This window comes from Acipenser ruthenus, chromosome 59 (genome assembly GCF_902713425.1).
Source record: "Acipenser ruthenus chromosome 59, fAciRut3.2 maternal haplotype, whole genome shotgun sequence".
NCBI classification, from domain to species: Eukaryota; Metazoa; Chordata; class Actinopteri; order Acipenseriformes; family Acipenseridae; genus Acipenser; species Acipenser ruthenus.
The window spans coordinates 3,894,295-3,906,098 of NC_081247.1; the positions used below are offsets into that span (position 1 = coordinate 3,894,295).

Consider the following 11,804-nt stretch of genomic DNA (forward strand, 5'->3'; position numbering starts at 1 on the left):
AAATCTACAGCACACAGTATTTTTAAGCACAAATATAATAGCCTGCATTTCAAAAGTCACTGCCGAAGCTGATTAGTTATTCTTCCAGAAGTAATGGTCGGGTCTAACAGGGATACAAGGTTATATTTGCGCCGGGCCATGTTGTTAACAAGCCTGATGTTGTCATCCAGGCTTTACTGTGAAACTGACTGTAACGGGAGTTTAATTATGAAAACGCAAGTGTAAACAAACAAGTCAAAAAGATTAGCCTGTCGTCAGACATGTCATGTTAATACAAAATGCATTCATTTACTGCGTATTGGTATTGCGTCTGGTCTGGGAAGGGGGGACACACGGGCGCGTTACGAGAATTTCAGCGGGACATTTTCTATTTCAGGGGGGCATTGGCGCAATGGCACGGCCTAGCGTGAACACTGCAATGGGAAAACTCGATGGGGGGCACGGCGGACGAAATTGAAATGGTGGAAATGACAAATGACTGCTTCCTAACACAATTTGTCAAGGCACCGACTAGAGGGGAGGCATGCCTTGATTTAGTCTTTTCAAATAATGAAGACAGAATAACTAAAACAGAGGTCAGAGAGCCATTGGCAAACTCAGATCACAACATGGTCTCATTTTAAGTATTTTTTAAAACCCCAAAAGTAATACCTAAAGCTAAGGCTTACAATTTTAGAAAAGCAAACTATGAAGGTATGAAACAGAGACTAACAGAAGTAGATTGGAGTAAAATAGAGAAAACATCCACAGAAAAAGGATGGCTGTTTTTTAAAAATGTAGTACTGGAGGCACAAAACATTTGCATCCCAAAAGTAGACAAATCTAAATCTAAAACAAAATGGCCAAAATGGTTTAATAGATCAATTAAACAAAATATTCAGCGAAAAAAAGGCACTTTTCAGAGCGTTTAAAAGGGACCAAAAACAAAGTACACAGAAAGAGTACTTGAAACTGCAAACACAAGTCAAAAAGGAAGTTAGAAAGGCCAAGAGAGAGATATAAATCAATATTGCTAAGGGGGCTAAAACCAATTCCAAAAAGTCTTTCCAATATTATAACAGCAAGAGAACATTCAAAGAGGAGGTAAAATGTCTAAGAGACACAAATGGCAAAATCATAGATGAAGAAAAAAAAATAGCAAATATATTAAATGATTACTTTTCACAGGTTTTTACAAAGGAGGACACGGACAACATGACCCACATGTCGACCTGTTCCTATCCAATATTAAATAACTTTAGCATAACTTTAGCATAACAGAAGTGTTAAAGGGACTAGGAGCTCTTAAAATAAACAAATCCCCTGGGCCAGATGAGATCCTCCCAATAGTACTCAAAGAAATGAAACCGCTAACCAAGATCATGCAACAGTCTCTTGACACAGGGGTTGTACTGACAGACTGGAAAATTGCAAACGTAATACTGATCCACAAAAAGGGAGACAAAACCGAACCAGGTAACTACAGACCAATAAGCCTGACTTCTATTATATGTAAACTTATGGAAACTATAATAAGATTTAAAATGGAAAATTACCGATATGAGAACAATATCCTGGGAGACAGTCAGCATGGTTTTAGGAAAGGGAGATCGTGTCTAACTAACCTGCTTGACTTTTTTGAGGATGCAACATCGACAATGGATAATTGCAAAGCATACGACATGGTTTATTTAGATTTCTAGAAAGCTTTTGACAAAGTCCTGCATAAAAGATTAATTCTCAAACTGAATGCAGTAGGGATTCAAGGAAATGCATGCACATGGATTAGGGGGTGGTTAACATGTAGAAAACAGAAAGTACTGATTAGAGGAGACACCTCAAAATGGAGAGAGGTAACCAGTGGTGTACCACAGGGATCAGTATTAGGTCCTCTGTTATTCCTAATCTACATTAATGATTTAGATTCTGGTATAGTAAGCAAACTTGTTAAATTTGCAAAAGACACAAAAATAGGAGGAGTGGCAACACTGTTGCAGCAGCAAAGGTCATTCAAAATGATCTAGACAGCATTCAGAACTGGGCAGACACATGGCAAATTACATTTAATAGAGAAAAGTGTAAAGTATTGCATGCAGGAAATAAAAATGTGCATTATAAATATCATATGGGAGATACTGAAATTGAAGAAGGGAACTATGAAAAAGACCTAGGAGTTTATGTTGTTTCAGAAATGTCTTCATCTAGACAATGTGGGGAAGCTATAAAAAAAGCCAACAAGATGCTCGGATATATTGTGAGAAGTGTTGAATTTAAATCAAGGGAAGTAATGTTAAAACTTTACAATGCATTAGTAAGACCTCACCTAGAATATTGTGTTCAGTTCTGGTCACCTCGTTACAAAAAGGCTGTGTGGTCCAATGGTTAAAGAAAAGGGCTTGTAACCAGGAGGTCCCCGGTTCAAATCCGTCTTTCGGGTGAGATGTAATTGTAAGTGACTCTGCAGCTGATGCATAGTTCACACACCCTAGTCTCTGTAAGTCGCCTTGGATAAAGGCGTCTGCTAAATAAACAAATAATAAAAAGGATATTGCTGCTCTAGAAAGAGTGCAAAGAAGAGCAACCAGAATTATCCCGGGTTTAAAAGGCATGTCGTATGCAGACAGGCTAAAATAATTGAATATATTCAGTCTTGAACAAAGAAAACTATGCGGTGATCTGATTCAAACATTCAAAATCCTAGTCGACAATGTCGACCCAGGGGACTTTGTTGACCTGAAAAAAGGACCAGGGGTCACAAATGGAGATTAGATAAAGGGGCATTCAGAACAGAAAATAGGAGGCACTTTTTTACACAGAGAATTGTGATAGTCTGGAACCAACTCCCCAGTAATGTTGTTGAAGCTGACACCCTGGGATCCTTCAAGAAGCTGCTTGATGAGATTCTGGGATCAATAAGCTACTAACAACCAAACGTGCAAGACGGGCTGAATGGCCTCCTCTCATTTGTAAACTTTCTTATGTTCTTAAAGTGCCAGTGAATTAACCCTTTAATTACCCACCACCACTACAAACACACATATACACACACTATATACATAGGGCAGTACCCTCATTCTGCCACAGTTAGTCATTGAATTTACTCTGAAGACACTGAGAAAGACTTCTACTGGGAACATTAGTCATTGAATTTACTCTGAAGACACTGAGAAAGACTTCTACTGGAAACATGTGTCATTGAATTTACTCTGAAGACACTGAGAAAGACTTCTACTGGAAACATGTGTCATTGAATTTACTCTGAAGACACTGAGAAAGACTTCTACTGGAAACATGTGTCATTGAATTTACTCTGAAGACACTGAGAAAGACTTCTACTGGAAACATGTGTCATTGAATTTACTCTGAAAACACTGAGGAAGACTTCTACTGGAAACATGTGCCATTGAATTTACTCTGAAGACACTGAGAAAGACTTCTACTGGAAACATGTGTCATTGAATTTACTCTGAAGACACTGAGAAAGACTTCTACTGGAAACATGTGTCATTGAATTTACTCAAGACACTGAGAAAGACTTCTACTGGAAACATGTGTCATTGAATTTACTCTGAAGACACTGAGAAAGACTTCTACTGGAAACATGTGTCATTGAATTTACTCTGAAGACACTGAGAAAGACTTCTACTGGAAACATGTGTCATTGAATTTACTCAAGACACTGAGAAAGACTTCTACTGGAAACATGTGTCATTGAATTTACTCTGAAGACACTGAGAAAGACTTCTACTGGAAACATGTGTCATTGAATTTACTCTGAAGACACTGAGAAAGACTTCTACTGGAAACATGTGTCATTGAATTTACTCTGAAGACACTGAGAAAGACTTCTACTGGAAACATGTGCCATTGAATTTACTCTGAAGACACTGAGGAAGACTTCTACTGGAAACATGTGCCATTGAATTTACTCTGAAGACACTGAGAAAGACTTCTACTGGAAACATGTGTCATTGAATTTACTCTGAAGACACTGAGAAAGACTTCTACTGGAAACATGTGTCATTGAATTTACACTGAAGACACTGAGAAAGACTTCTACTGGAAACATGTGTCATTGAATTTACTCTGAAGACACTGAGAAAGACTTCTACTGGAAACATGTGTCATTGAATTTACTCTGAAGACACTGAGAAAGACTTCTACTGGAAACATGTGTCATTGAATTTACGCTGAAGACACTGAGAAAGACTTCTACTGGAAACATGTGCCATTGAATTTACTCTGAAGACACTGAGAAAGACTTCTACTGGAAACATGTGTCATTGAATTTACGCTGAAGACACTGAGAAAGACTTCTACTGGAAACATGTGTCATTGAATTTACTCTGAAGACACTGAGAAAGACTTCTACTGGAAACATGTGTCATTGAATTTACTCTGAAGACACTGAGAAAGACTTCTACTGGAAACATGTGTCATTGAATTTACACTGAAGACACTGAGAAAGACTTCTACTGGAAACATGTGTCATTGAATTTACTCTGAAGACACTGAGAAAGACTTCTACTGGAAACATGTGTCATTGAATTTACTCTGAAGACACTGAGAAAGACTTCTACTGGAAACATGTGCCATTGAATTTACGCTGAAGACACTGAGAAAGACTTCTACTGGAAACATGTGTCATTGAATTTACTCTGAAGACACTGAGAAAGACTTCTACTGGAAACATGTGTCATTGAATTTACTCTGAAGACACTGAGAAAGACTTCTACTGGAAACATGTGTCATTGAATTTACACTGAAGACACTGAGAAAGACTTCTACTGGAAACATGTGTCATTGAATTTACTCTGAAGACACTGAGAAAGACTTCTACTGGAAACATGTGTCATTGAATTTACTCTGAAGACACTGAGAAAGACTTCTACTGGAAACATGTGTCATTGAATTTACGCTGAAGACACTGAGAAAGACTTCTACTGGAAACATGTGCCATTGAATTTACTCTGAAGACACTGAGAAAGACTTCTACTGGAAACATGTGTCATTGAATTTACGCTGAAGACACTGAGAAAGACTTCTACTGGAAACATGTGTCATTGAATTTACTCTGAAGACACTGAGAAAGACTTCTACTGGAAACGTGTCATTGAATTTACTCTGAAGACACTGAGAAAGACTTCTACTGGAAACATGTGTCATTGAATTTACTCTGAAGACACTGAGAAAGACTTCTACTGGAAACATGTGTCATTGAATTTACTCAAGACACTGAGAAAGACTTCTACTGGAAACATGTGTCATTGAATTTACACTGAAGACACTGAGAAAGACTTCTACTGGAAACATGTGTCATTGAATTTACTCTGAAGACACTGAGAAAGACTTCTACTGGAAACATGTGTCATTGAATTTACGCTGAAGACACTGAGAAAGACTTCTACTGGAAACATGTGTCATTGAATTTACTCAAGACACTGAGAAAGACTTCTACTGGAAACATGTGTCATTGAATTTACACTGAAGACACTGAGAAAGACTTCTACTGGAAACATGTGTCATTGAATTTACTCTGAAGACACTGAGAAAGACTTCTACTGGAAACATGTGTCATTGAATTTACGCTGAAGACACTGAGAAAGACTTCTACTGGAAACATGTGTCATTGAATTTACTCTGAAGACACCGAGAAAGACTTCTAGTGGAAATGTTTGTTATTGAATTTACACTCAAGAAATGTTATTTTTTAATTCATGCCTTTTTTTAGTATTTCTAAATTCTTAAATATAAAATATAGAAGCCAAAAATATTGAATATGGAAACCAGTTATATTTTATGTTCTTGAAAATGTTAAATATTTGTAATACTAAATACTGTATGGAAACCTATGATATAGTAGTGATCCTGGGGGCGGGGGGGAGGGGCAGGATCAGGATAGTGTGGAGGGGGGGGTGTGTGTGTGCGTGCAGGGGTGGCATGGTGGTGTGTGCGTGCACGGGTTGCATGTTGTGTGTGGATGTGTGTGTAGGAGAACTGGGGTACAAGTTTGGCGCGAAATACGCAGGGGCAGGGGTCTGACTGAGGGAGCGGAGGATATAAGGGGGTGCATGAAAAGACCGCAAGATGGGGGAGACCAGGGTGTGAGAGAAGGGTGTGTTCATTTTCATTTTCAACTCTCAGTTCCTTTTCTTTACTTTATGATTTTATTGTATTGATTACTTGTGTAAAAACAAACGGATTGAGCCTCCAACTCCATCACAGCCTCAGGCTCAGTCCCAAGAACCTAAAAATGCTACAATATATTTAAAATATAAACAAAAATAAAGGCTCCTTTTGAAGTGAATTAATTAAAATGACATATTTAAAACTTGATTAAAAAGCCTCTTTAAAAGTGAATTAATTGAAATTGAAATTGAATTTCAATGTATTTTATTTATATAGCGCCTTTCATACCGCAGCATCTCAACATGCTTTACATGTCGGGTGAAACAGAAAGAAGTCTGCAATATCAAGAAGTGAAAATGATAAATTAATACTAAATACTACTGCTAATAATAATAATAATAATAATAATAATAATAATAATAATAATAATAATAATAATAAATATTAACAATGAAAAAATCAAAATAAAACGATTGAAGAAAACAGGAAATGAATTAGAATGATCGATAAAAGACAAAATGACACCAATAATCAGAATGAAACAGATCAAAACAGTTGTAATATAAGTCAGGTTAAACAGGCTAACCTATAAAAGCAAGTCTTTAATCTTGACGTAATGATGATATGAAATGAAAAGCCCAGTTTGACAGTGACAGGAAGCTCTGCTGCTGTTTCTCTGAGTGCTGAATTATGTGTTCTGTGTAACGGAGTGGATTAACCCGTCCTTCTGGTGAGACATAAAACAACGAGGTCCTATTGAAGAGACTCTGCAGCAGCAGCAGCTGTTGATGAAGCAGAGTTCACTCCCTAGTCTCTGTAAGCTGCTTTGGATAAAAGCGTCTGCAATAATAATAATAATAATAATAATAATAATAATAATAATAATAATAATAATAATAATAACTCTGCCGCTCTCTTACCGTGTGAGATGCCCAGCGGAACGTTTTATTTTCAGATTATTTCTGTTTCTTTGTATTTATGTTCTTGTCCACGTTCTGTCTCTTCTTGATCGAAGCTCAGATTCCTCTGTACAGAGGCAGCTCCTCTCTGTGTGTCTCTGTCTCTGCTTGATCAAAGCTCAGATTCCTCTGTACAGAGGCAGCTCCACTCTGTGTGTTTCTGTCTCTGCTTGATCGAAGCTCAGATTCCTCTCTACAGAGGCAGCTCCACTCTGTGTGTCTCTGTCTCTTCTTGATCGAAGCTCAGATTCCTCTGTACTGTCAGGCAGCTCCTCTCTGTGTGTCTCTGTCTCTGCTTGATCGAAGCTCAGATTCCTCTGTACAGAGGCAGCTCCACTCTGTGTGTCTCTGTCTCTTCTTGATCAAAGCTCAGATTCCTCTGTACAGAGGCAGCTCCACTCTGTGTGTCTCTGTCTCTTCTTGATCGAAGCTCAGATTCCTCTGTACTGTCAGGCAGCTCCTCTCTGTGTGTCTCTGTCTCTTCTTGATTGAAGCTCAGATTCCTCTGTACAGAGGCAGCTCCACTCTGTGTGTCTCTGTCTCTTCTTGATCAAAGCTCAGATTCCTCTGTACAGAGGCAGCTCCACTGTGTGTGTTTCTGTCTCTGCTTGATCGAAGCTCAGATTCCTCTGTACAGAGGCAGCTCCACTCTGTGTGTCTCTGTCTCTTCTTGATCGAAGCTCAGATTCCTCTGTACAGAGGCAGCTCCACTCTGTGTGTCTCTGTCTCTTCTTGATCGAAGCTCAGATTCCTCTGTACTGTCAGGCAGCTCCTCTCTGTGTGTCTCTGTCTCTGCTTGATCGAAGCTCAGATTCCTCTGTACAGAGGCAGCTCCACTCTGTGTGTCTCTGTCTCTTCTTGATCGAAGCTCAGATTCCTCTGTACTGTCAGGCAGCTCCTCTCTGTGTGTCTCTGTCTCTGCTTGATCGAAGCTCAGATTCCTCTGTACAGTCAGGCAGTTCCACTCTGTGTGTCCCTCTGTCTCAGAGTAACTGTATTGTTCTGAAACTAAATCAGCTGAGATTGGGAACTCCCTTATCCTCTCTCCCGCTCCCTCTCCTGCTCCCTTTCCCTCTCCCTCTTCCTCTCCCTCTCACACACTGACACACTTTATAAAAGTTTCCCACAGTAACAGCACAGCAAAGTGTAATAAAACACAGTGAAAGCATGGTAAAATATAGGCAAGCATGATAAAGCACAGTGAAAGTATGGTAAAGCACTCTGCTTTACCATACCTCTCTGTGCTTTACAATGCTTCCCTATGCTTTACCAGACCTCTCTGTGCTTTACAATGCTTCCATATGCTTTACCAGACCTCTCTGTGCTTTACAGTGCTTCCCTATGCTTTACCAGACCTCTCTGTGCTTTACAATGCTTCCCTATGCTTTACCATACCTCTCTGTGCTTTACAATGCTTCCCTATGCTTCACCAGACCTCTCTGTGCTTTACAATGCTTCCCTGCTTTACCATACATCTCTGTGCTTTACAATGCTTCCCTATGCTTTACCAGACCTCTCTGTGCTTTACAATGCTTCCCTATGCTTTACCAGACCTCTCTGTGCTTTACAATGCTTCCATATGCTTTACCAGACCTCTCTGTGCTTTACAGTGCTTCCCTATGCTTTACCAGACCTCTCTGTGCTTTACAATGCTTCCCTATGCTTTACCAGACCTCTCTGTGCTTTACAATGCTTCCATATGCTTTACCAGACCTCTCTGTGCTTTACAGTGCTTCCCTATGCTTTACCAGACCTCTCTGTGCTTTACAATGCTTCCCTATGCTTTACCATACCTCTCTGTGCTTTACAATGCTTCCCTATGCTTCACCAGACCTCTCTGTGCTTTACAATGCTTCCCTGCTTTACCATACATCTCTGTGCTTTACAATGCTTCCCTATGCTTTACCAGACCTCTCTGTGCTTTACAATGCTTCCCTATGCTTTACCAGACCTCTCTGTGCTTTACAATGCTTCCATATGCTTTACCAGACCTCTCTGTGCTTTACAGTGCTTCCCTATGCTTTACCAGACCTCTCTGTGCTTTACAATGCTTCCCTATGCTTTACCATACCTCTCTGTGCTTTACAATGCTTCCCTATGCTTCACCAGACCTCTCTGTGCTTTACAATGCTTCCCTGCTTTACCATACATCTCTGTGCTTTACAATGCTTCCCTATGCTTTACCAGACCTCTCTGTGCTTTACAATGCTTCCCTATGCTTTACCAGACCTCTCTGTGCTTTACAATGCTTCCCTATGCTTTACCACACCTCTCTGTGCTTTACAATGCTTCCATATGCTTTACCAGACCTCTCTGTGCTTTACAGTGCTTCCCTATGCTTTACCAGACCTCTCTGTGCTTTACAATGCTTCCCTATGCTTTACCATACCTCTCTGTGCTTTACAATGCTTCCCTATGCTTTACCAGACCTCTCTGTGCTTTACAATGCTTCCCTATGCTTTACCAGACCTCTCTGTGCTTTACAATGCTTCCCTATGCTTTACCACACCTCTCTGTGCTTTACAATGCTTCCCTATGCTTTACCAGACCTCTCTGTGCTTTACAATGCTTCCCTATGCTTTACCAGACCTCTCTGTGCTTTACAATGCTTCCATATGCTTTACCATACCTTTCTGTACTTTACAATGCTTCCCTATGCTTTACCAGACCTCTCTGTGCTTTACAATGCTTCCCTATGTTTTACCAGACCTCTCTGTGCTTTACAATGCTTCCCTATGCTTTACCAGACCTCACTGTGCTTTACAATGCTTCCCTATGCTTTACCAGACCTCTCTGTGCTTTACAATGCTTCCATATGCTTTACCATACCTTTCTGTACTTTACAATGCTTCCCTATGCTTTACCAGACCTCTCTGTGCTTTACAATGCTTCCCTATGCTTTACCAGACCTCACTGTGCTTTACAATGCTTCCCTATGCTTTACCAGACCTCTCTGTGCTTTACAATGCTTCCCTATGCTTTACCAGACCTCTCTGTGCTTTACAATAATTGTCTATGCTTTACCAGACCTCTCTGTGCTTTACAATAATTGTCTATGCTTTACCAGACCTCTCTGTGCTTTACAATGCTTCCCTATGCTTTACTAGACCTCTCTGTGCTTTACAATGCTTCCCTATGCTTTATCACACCTCTCTATGCTTTACAATAATTGTCTATGTTTTACCACACCTCTCTATGCTTTACAATAATTGTCTATGTTTTACCATACTTTCACTGTGCTTTATTACACTCTGCTGTGTTTTTACTATTTTCATTGTTTTGATTTGCTGACGGAGTTCTGAAACAGGAAGCTCCCCCCTCCTCAGGACACGAGGTCACTTCCTGCCCTAGAACACTGCTTCCTGCTTCTCCCAGATTGTCGCAGTATCAAGGTCAGCTTCCTGACAGGCGTTTCCTGTTTCTGAACAAAAGTTTCAAAGTTTCAAAAATATACACACTGGCCTGGCCACTTTATTAGGACCTCCCTGCCTGCCTCTCTGTGCGTCTGTCTGTCTGTCTGTCTGTCTGTCTGTCTGTCTGTGCATCTGTCTGTCTGTCTGTCTGTTCTTCACTATGCATTGCAACTCTTAACCACTGAATCCGATGTCTCTGAGAAACTGTTCCTCTTCAGCAGCTAGTTGAGCGTACCGAAGTTTCTCATACGCCTCATCCACAGCATCCTCCCATGCATGGCACTGTTAACTCTACCAGGTGAACGAGGCGTGCTGATCCAGACCACAAGACAATATCAGGTCAAAGGTTAGTGGTGGCAATCTCAAGTGGGAAAATAAGCCGTTGTCCAACATCTGCCAGCATTTTCCAGTCTCTAGCAGCTTCCAGTTGTCCTAGATGAGTTTTGGTTTTAATACCTTTTCTTGGAGTTTGCTCCCCTGGACGGAGGAATGTTGTTCTTCGTGTGTCATTGTGGCAATGTGCCCCACCCGTGTGCATTTGTGTGTTATATGTTGCATGTAGTGTGTTAATGTTGGTGTATTGTAGTTGGTACACGGGATATAATGTGGGTAATGAGCACGAGTGTTTAAAATGTATAATTATATTTAGGCACGGGGATTGCACTTCACTTCACGTGCATTTAAAGTATTTAATAATATGTGAGCACAGGATTGCACAGATTTAGTTCACGTGCTGGGATTAAAGTGAATATTTAATTGGTAATTGAATCCCAGCACAATTGTATATATAGATGCACGTTTCATTCACTCAGGGTTGTGTGTTCGAGAGTGGAGAACGGGTGAGAGAGAAAGGAGAGTGTATTTAAAAAATAACAATTGCTACTACGTGCTGGAGAACCAGCACAGTACTTGTTTGTGTCTGTTCGTCCACTCGTTTGTCTGTCTGTTTATTGTCTGTTCGTTTTGGCCACTGTGCCGTTTTATTTTACAGTGTTTTTGTGTTTGTTCAAACCTTTTATTTTTCCGTACTTAATAAACCGCGCAGCAGCGCTGTCATTCACTATTTTCACTCGCAGTGCTGTGTGTTCATTTCTGGGCTGACGTCACCACTAAAGCCAGCCTGTCACAGTCATATATTGCTGGAATTGGTGACAGCCTGTTGGTCATGCTGCGCTTGTCTTCCAATGTTAAAGCCAAACATCGCAGCACCTGGTCATGACGCCTTGGCTAAGACCCACCTTACATCCTGTCAAAATGTGTCTTAATGAAGCTGGTGATGAACACAAAGGACACCACGGATCCTCTCCTACCCATAGATTAAGGT

At 40.3% G+C, this 11,804-nt stretch overlaps 1 protein-coding gene across 2 annotated transcripts in view; it reads right to left on the reverse strand.

Moving 5' to 3' along the window:
* Nucleotides 1-8,114, reverse strand: part of LOC117969739 (ras-interacting protein 1-like) — a 41,455-nt gene extending 33,341 nt beyond the window's left edge. Inside the window, exon 1 of one of the 2 annotated variants that reach the window (XM_059018410.1) lies at nucleotides 7,029-8,114. The gene's annotated coding sequence lies outside the window, so the exon portion shown is untranslated. Of the gene's footprint in view, nucleotides 1-6,694; nucleotides 6,829-7,028 lie in introns of those variants that run through there. The other variant, XM_059018411.1, reaches the window with a different exon arrangement.
* Nucleotides 8,115-11,804: the final 3,690 nt, after the last annotated feature.